Below are 8,287 nucleotides of genomic sequence, written 5' to 3'. Positions count from 1 at the left end.
TTGGACACATGGGCAATCCAGGCTGATGTAGGAAAAGTGAAAACACGCCTGCCGCCAGGGGATGCCCCAGGCTGGGGAAGCCCGTGTGGGCGGGGCCTTAGCCAGGTGAGCAGCTGGAGGAAAGAGAAACTGACGCAGATTATGTGCACAGATTGGGAAATCCTGTCCAAGGGGTCCTATACTACAATCTGCCCCTTCATTTGGAGTTAACCCTCAAGGACTCATACCAGGGCAACTTTGGCAAATGGATGTTACTTATATACCTTCATTTGGCAAACAGTCCTATGTCCACGTTACAGTGGATACATATTCTGGATTTATAGTAACCTCTGTCAGAACAGGAGAGGCTGCTAAGCATGTTATAGCTCATTGTCTGTATGCATAGTTCTATTATTGGATTTCCTAAACTGGTTATACTGAAAATGCTCCTGCATATGGAGCAAAAGCATTTACTGTATTTTGTCATTCTTAACAATCTTCAAAGGTAAGGTATTATTAAAGTGTACCCAGCAAATATTTTAAGGTCAATTTAAAAAAAATTTTTAAAGGGGGGAGTCATATCCTGGAACTCCTACGGGTCTACCATATCATGCTTTTTACTTAAATTTTTTTTTAATTTCTTTTGAATGCTGATGAACAGGAGATGCCAAATCTTTTTCGCCTGCAAACTACTACCATCTTTATTTGATTCAGCTAATAACACTGTTTTGTCTTTTTCCAAATAGCTCCAGATATATGGAAAAGATTTATATAGGCGGAAGGGGATCCTCAAACCCCTCAACGAGATCTTCTGAGCATGGCTTTTAAGATACCTAGAGGCAGAAAAAACCCAATAGAGATCAGGGGAACTACCAGCTTTTAGGATACACCCTTAAAGGCTCTAATACCCCAAAGGGGTCTCATAGGATGCCATCTGGGTCCTGCTTCAATAGTGGAAAGGAAGTTCATTGAGCTAAAGCTGCCAGACTTACATGCCTCTGCTGTGAGGAAACAGGGACATTGGAAGGTAGGCTTCCCCCTCACTCCTCTAAGGGAGGGTTCAGTCTCTTCCATCCCTGCTCCAGCCACCTATGACCTAACCTTGCCCAGAATGCTGGGGTTTGCCCCTGAAGGCTGAAGGTGCCCAGAGCCGTCAGCCCCATCTGCGGCACTGTGGACGAGCCTAGGGTATTTCTTCCAAGAAGCAGGTAAACTGATCTCATTTGCACAAGGGCCACTTAACTATGTCTTGCCTGAATAGTCAGGTTTTTTATTCTTCCCTCGAAGATCTCTGTTGTGGGTGTTGATAGTCCTATTTTCTGCTGCTTTGTTTAATATATAGTGTTTCCTTTATTCCTCCTACCTTAATGCCCCACTCATATTTCAGGCTGGGACCTACTCCTAATTTAGAGCTCTCTTCCCCCTTTTGCCAACTTCTATTATGAATTTACCTTTGCCACCCAGCTTAGTGTATCCCAAGGTTCTCTTTACCACGCCACAGCTGCAGAGCTCCAGGGAAAAGCAACATGGTCTCATCTCTCCAGACAGAGGAGAACAGAAGCTCCATCTCCACACACACTGCAGATGGCTTTTCCAGTCTACCTGAATCATTACTAGATAGAAGCAGCAGTCATTGGGACTTGGACGTGAGCTGCAAAGTATAGAATTGTGACAACAATTCCAGTGCCATGCGGACTTTTCCTGGATGTGGACTTTTCCTGGATTCCTGCTCCTTGTGACAGCTCCTAACAGACTGAACTGGGGTTGGGTTGCTTTTTTCAGGGATTTGGCATGGTGTTGGGGCCAACTTTGACTTGGTGAACTTGTTAAGGACACTACTCTTTTATGGATTCTTGCTGTATTGGCCAAGAGTTTGCTTTAAGGCTTTAATCACTGTAGAAAAAAAATAGAGGACTGGATAAAGAAGATGTGGCGCATATACATCATGGTATGCTGTTCAGCCATAAGAGATGATGACATTGGATCACTTACGGCAAAATGGTGGGATCTTGATAACATTATACAGAGTGAAATAAGTAAATCAGAGAAAACCGAGAACTGCAGGATTCCATACATTGGTGGGACATAAAAACGAGACTAAGAGACATGGACAAGAAAGTGGTGGTTACCGGGGTTGGGGGGAGGGAGGGAGGGAAAGAGGGAGGGGGAGAGGTACAAAGAAAACTAGATAGAAGGTGACGGAGGACAATCTCTCTTTGGGTGATGGGTATGCAACAGAATTGAATGACAAGATAACCTGGACATGTTTTCTTTGAATATATGTACCCTGATTTATTGATGTCACCCCATTAAAATAAAAATTTAATTATAAAAAAAAAAGATTATGTGCAGTTGCAGGAGATGAATGACTAAAAGGAGTCTAAGGATAACACAGTCTCAGCCTCTGATGTTGTCCTGACAGGTAAGGGACCAAGGGACTTGCCTTTCTGCAGGATACCCAAGTGCAGGGAGAAGAGAAGAATGGCACCTCAAGAGTGTTGCCACAAAGAATCTGGAACTTCTGAGAGAAAAGGTATTCAGGGCAGGTGTAAAGATGAAAGGAGAAGGTGCCCAGGGCAGGAGAGAGTCAGAAAGGCAAAGCAGGCCAGAGTTAAGAGAGAAGACCAGCTCTTCCCTCCCTTCCCCAGCGGTACTGAGAGACAAAGGAAGGGGTAGAGGGGAGCCTGACTAACATCTTTCATTGTCCAGGCACAGAGGGACCCAGGAATAGGAGGCTCTGCTAGGAAATTGGGGTGTGGCCAAGGTCTTCAAGAGAACGAGCTCCATTTGTGTTAAATGCCTTCACTCATTCACCAAGTATTAGTCAGCCCCACTTTGTGTCAGGAACTGCTCAAGGTGCCAGGAATAGGGCATTGAAAAATAAGTTACAAAATAATCGTTTTTATTTATAGAAATGTAATGGTGAGTAAGGAAAGGGATTTAAGCCATGGTGCAGATTACATCAAGTAACAGAAAATAAAAAATCTTAAGCAAGATGAGAGGAGAGTGTTGGAGGGGGTTGCACTGAATGAAGTGTCCTGAAAATCACATTTGAGCAAGAACTCAAAGGAAGTGAGGGAGGGAGCTATGTGAAGATCTGAGGGGGAGCAGTCGGAGCTAAAGGAAAACAAAGCAGAAGTGTGGTCAAGTCACCTTCCAGTGCATTGGTCAGTTTCTGTCTATTGCAGAGGCCTCAGAAAAGGGGACATTGCATCAACAGTGAATTCTGAAAAGAAGACCTAGGGTCTCAAATTTCCTAAATTTTATACTTGTTTTTCTTAACAAAGAAGTTCAGTGACATGGTTAGGAACATGGAGTTCAAACCTGTCTTTGACCCTCACTAGCTGTGTGACATTGGCAAAGTAGCCTGAAGTTAGCAACAAAGATCACCAGCCCACAGACTTGGACAAATAAAAAGTCAAATGTTTATGTATTTGTGTTTGTGGTTATTTAATAGAGACCATTAATTAAGACCATCCTACGGCCTCAGCTGAAATTTTTATAAGTACTATAGTATGTGTATTTATACCACATACAATTACTCATTTGGAAGGGAAGAATAATAATGCCATTGTATAGATGAGGAAACTGAGGCTCAGGGAGAAGTAATTTGCCCAGTTACACCATAATCAAGTGGCAGGGTCAGAACTGAAACTCAAGACACCTGATTTCCCTGGCTCAGCATTTTAACTGAAAAATGTCCTTCAAAATGATCACAGGGGAACAACCAATGTAAATGTAAGAATATTTAATAATGGCTATAAATTAATACTGGAAGACAAAAATGCAAATTACGAAGGTTTTCACAAATATAAAGGGCACATGTATAACACACTGCAGTAACCTAATGACTTTTGGCCCTTTGGGGCCCCTGGTTGATCTTAGGGCACTGCATTCCACAGAAATGTCCCTGCTTCTGAGGGACACGTTCTGGTTTTTGGAAAAGTACCCTGCGCCTCTTGACTCCAGCGCCGGCCATCGATGTCCGGCCAACGGCAGCAGAGACTCCTTAGCGTCAGCGCCCGCTGGCTGCAGCCCCGCCTCGGCGACAGGGCCACACAGTACCATCCTGCAACGGGATCAGAGACACGGTCGGGAGTGCGCCACCGGCTTCAGGTCCCACGTGAGTAGGCGCAGGAGGTTGAAGAACGCGGTAGCTTCGTGGCTTCAATGTGAGTCCTGGAACTGGAGCAAGAAGCAAAGCAGGGCTGAGGCAGGAATTTCCTCCCAAGTAACCCACTCCATTCGCAAGCAATAGTCCTTTGGCCCCGGGGTCCCCCTCCACCTCACACGCCCGCCCCGCCCTGCCCCACCCCCTGGTGTCTATGCGCTTCACCACCGGCTCCATTCACAATTCTTCCTGTTTTGGGACGCCTCCAGGTTGGCCAGAGGGACTCCCTCCAGGAACCTGACCACACCAGCTCGAGCTGGAAGGGAGACAGGGAGTAAACGAAGCCCCATACCAAAACCCGGATTTGGGGACGCCGAGAGGACGCCAATTGTGTCCGGAAGCGTTTGGGGCTCAACGTGACGGATCGTAATTCGGCCGCCTACCTGTAGGGCGGAAGAACGCAGAGTCAGCAGGTGGGGAGGCGGGTGGGGACGGGGTGCAGGGGCGGGGCGTCCCTTACCTCGGCCTCCAGCAGCTTCAAAGTCCCGCGACGAAGGGGAGCAACCCGTGGGCGGGCTGGCTGCCGGGGCCCTGGGCCACCGGGCAAACTACAGCGGGGACCGCGTGGTGTTAAAAACGGCCGCACCCTCGCTCCCAGCTACCCCCGCCGACCAGCGGCCCTCACCCTGGGCCGCCACAGATCCCCCGTAGGCGTAAAGAACAGGTGTGTGGCCTCCAGCTCCGCGTTACTACTTTCTTCTGGGGGCTGACTGGGAAGGCGGAGAAGGTAGTCTTCCCCGCCAGGGCTCCTGAAGCGCTGGGATGTTGGGGATTCCTGGACGTGGACCGGGGCTGGTCGTCACGGTGGTGCGTATTGTGCCCTGAAATCAGACGGCTCTCCGAGCACGTGACGCGGACTGAAATGTATCCCTTGCGGAGCGCTGCGCCCTAGTGTGAGCCGAGTCCGCCGAGAAGGGCGCCCTTTAGTGACTGCCGTGAAGGCAGTTTCTGTGCTTACGATGGGATGTCGGTGACCAGGAACGTCTCGTGGTCAGAATTCTGGACATTGAGATTCGAGATGCGTCTGCCGCAGGCTAGGGTGCCAGGGCCCCTCGGGACAGGGAACCGGATCCAAGACTCCGGCAGGTCTATCGTCCGCTGGGACTGGACGTCTGGGCATCACTCAGGTAGTGGTCCCTCAGCTCCTTGACCGTCGCCAGCGCCCTGAGGTCCAGCAAGCGGCAGTGTTTGAGGTGGCAGCGCCGGGGTTCAGCCCCGCAGGGGTCCGCAATAGCGCTCAGCGTCACCAAGACCCACAGACCCACGGACACCGCGGCTGCGCCATTTGGCTCCATCTCTGCTCCTGCAAAAAGCCAGGGACAGCTTGGAGGCCGAGAGGGAAGGCCGGATCCAGCCCTTTCCTCTGGTTAGACTGGCAGAGGGACCGATCTCAGCGTTGGCGCTGAGCACCCGCAGCGGGAGAGACGCGGTGGGCCCCAGACCGGCTTACCCTCAGCCCCTCTCCCCTCACTGCTCAGCAGCAATGTGCCCTCCGTGCCTCGTGCTGGAGCGGGGACTGCCTTCCACTGTCCCCTGCGAGGTGTCCAGACTGGTGTCCACCTTCGACAGCGGTGGCTGCACCCTCCATGGCGGCTTTTATGTGCCTGGCTGAGAAATGGTGAGCGGCCGGGCTTCCCCGCTCAGGTTAAGTTTTCCAAACATCAGCGCTGGCCGCTGGCCCAGTGGGATGCTGGCCAAGGGGCAAGGGCTTTACCCGCCTGCCCCAGGGTGCCAGCCATGGTTCTGCCCCAACTCTCTGTCACCAGTTACGGTCTCTGACCCTCTGTTTTCATCGCGCTCCTTGTCCTTTTCTTTGTTCTATTATACTAACGGTCTCTTCAGTGCTTAACGGGTAGTGGGCACTGTTCTAAGTAATTGATCAGTATATCTCAAAGAAGGACACTATGAGGATGTCCTATGATTAATTCCATTTTATAGATGGGAAAACTGGGGCATGGTAAGGTGAAGGAATTTTTCAAAATTTTCTTAGTGTGTTAGTGTCAGAGGGAGAATTTGAACCTATACACTGTCCAGGTTCAAAGCTTGTTCTCTCTACTGTACTTGTCCTGAAATATGCGATTCAATCTATCTCTGCCTTCATTTCATTTCATTTCTCATCTTCCCTAAGTATATGCTTCCTGTTTTGTCTTGTCCCTTGTTCGTCTTTCTGTCTCTGGCTTTGTCTAACTCCATCTGTCTCGCATTCCTTTTCCTAGCAAACATCCAGGCCGTGGTCTCTCTGTTTCTGTCTCTTTCTCTCTCTCTGTCTGCCTCAATGAATTTCCTGTTTTAGTTGCAAAATAAAATCTACTGTATCTTTTTCTGATAAAATTAGCAAAGCAGGTTCATGATTAAAGCTTGAAAAATACAGAAATAAATAAAGGAGGAAAAAAACACTTATAACTTTGCCCACATCTCTCCCTTCACCCCACATCTGGAACAATTTTTCTAATGTGTAGAAATTTTACATATTTTTATTTATGTCAAAGTAACACATTCATTGTGAAGCATTAGTTCATACAAACCTACAGCTTGGAGAACTAAAGTAAGTCCTTTTAGCCCTGGCCGGATACCTGGGTTGGTTAGAGCACTGTCTGATACACAAAGGTTGAGGGCACATAAGGAACGGATCGATGTCTCTATTTCTCTATTCCTCTCTCTCCAAAAAATCAATAAATAAAATTAAAAAGGAAATAAAGTAAATCTTTATTCTTCCTAGAGATAACTTTTGAACAATTAGTAGCTATTACTTCTTTCTTTCGTTGTTTTTTTTTTAAATGAACAAAATTTCTCCCAAAATGGAACCAGGCTGGGTAGTTTGGAAGCCTTTTTTATGTCTTACCTTTCTCACTTGCATTTCCCCACACCCAGAAGTGGATTTAACAGTGGGCGACCAGGCCCACGCCCTGGGCCCCGACTTCTGAAGGGCCCTGCAAAACCCCAACTTTACTCTTTTTTTAATGACATCAAGTTTGGTTTCATATGTGCAATTTTAACATTAATCGTACATAATTTTTATTTATTTAAAATATAGTTAATATGTATTTTTATTTTCCCTGTCTCTTTTTTTTTTAAGGGGCCCAATATTTTCTTCTGCACTCGGGGCCTCAACCTACGTTAATCCGCCTCTGCCCACGCCTTTAATTATACTGTATCAGTAAGGGCACCAGCAGGAAACAGATGGTCAAATCAATTTAAGGTTATTTGAGGTGGGTTTAAAACCAGGCGTATTTATTTCCAAAGGGATTGGACAGTGAAGGGAAAAAACAGGAGCCTTGGGGCCTTTCTGGGAGAGGGTCTGCCATCCCAGGGCTGAATCAAGGAGAGAAGGAGAGATTGGTTACCTGACCTGGGAAGCAGAGAGTCCTGAGCACAAGTCAAGGAAACAGACAAGTTGTAGTGGCCCTGGAGGAAGAAGCCTAGAAAATAATTACTCTGACCTTTCAGAGAATAAACAGTCTCCTTCTCCTCTCCCCCCTACTGCCAGGCTCCCAATTGGCTGCACCTAGTATAGGTCAAGCACCAGCCGCCTGAGGCCCAGAGCAGGGTGGACCAATGGGAAGAGTGGACCTGACCTGACCAGCAGGGCGCAGTGGATAGAGCGTCGAACTGGGACATGGAGGACCCAGGTTCAAAACCCCTAGGTCACCAGGTTGAGCGTGGGCTCATCTGGTTTGAGCAAGGCTCACCAGCTTGAGCCCAAGAGCCCAAGGTTGCTGGCTTAAGCAAGGGGTCACTTGGTTTGCTGTAGCTCCCTGGTCAAGGCACATATGAGAAAGCAATCAACGAACAACTAAGGTGCTGCAACCAACAAAGAATTGATGCTTCTCATCTCCCTTCCTGTCTGTCTGTTTCTATCTATCCCTCTCTCTGTCTCTGTCACATATACACAAAAAAAGAGTGGACCTGGTGGGGCAGTGGAAGACATCCCACATATACCGCTATGAAGGCCCCCATTATACTGGATTGTTTAATAACCAGTCTCCCCTGGGTGAACATTGATGTTACATTTAGTATTTTGTTAAAGGCATTGTTGTCAAGTCTGGGGAGAGGAACAGAGAAATTATTTCATAATCTTAAGAGTGTCTTTTGTAGAGCTGAAGGTACACATTTGAATGAAATCCAACTCATCAATTT

The 8,287-nt window shown here is 47.7% G+C and overlaps 1 long non-coding RNA gene across 2 annotated transcripts; it reads right to left on the bottom strand.

Annotated features, from left to right (window-relative positions):
- Nucleotides 1–3,741: 3,741 nt before the first annotated feature.
- Nucleotides 3,742–7,779, bottom strand: LOC136312771 (uncharacterized). 2 transcript variants are annotated; one of them, XR_010727054.1, is made up of 4 exons: nucleotides 5,601–7,769; nucleotides 4,611–5,453; nucleotides 4,443–4,533; nucleotides 3,742–4,164 (listed from the first exon to the last, which is right to left on the bottom strand). It is a non-coding gene; the product is annotated as an uncharacterized lncRNA (long non-coding RNA). The 2 variants fall into 2 exon arrangements; XR_010727053.1 differs by having other exon boundaries at nucleotides 4,611–7,779.
- Between the last annotated feature and the right edge of the window lie 508 nt (nucleotides 7,780–8,287).

The sequence above is a fragment of the Saccopteryx bilineata genome, chromosome 9 (assembly GCF_036850765.1).
Source record: "Saccopteryx bilineata isolate mSacBil1 chromosome 9, mSacBil1_pri_phased_curated, whole genome shotgun sequence".
In the NCBI taxonomy this organism is placed as follows: domain Eukaryota; kingdom Metazoa; phylum Chordata; class Mammalia; order Chiroptera; family Emballonuridae; genus Saccopteryx; species Saccopteryx bilineata.
The sequence above is the reverse complement of the archived record's forward strand: the minus strand, read 5'-3'. Positions and strand labels throughout refer to the sequence as shown.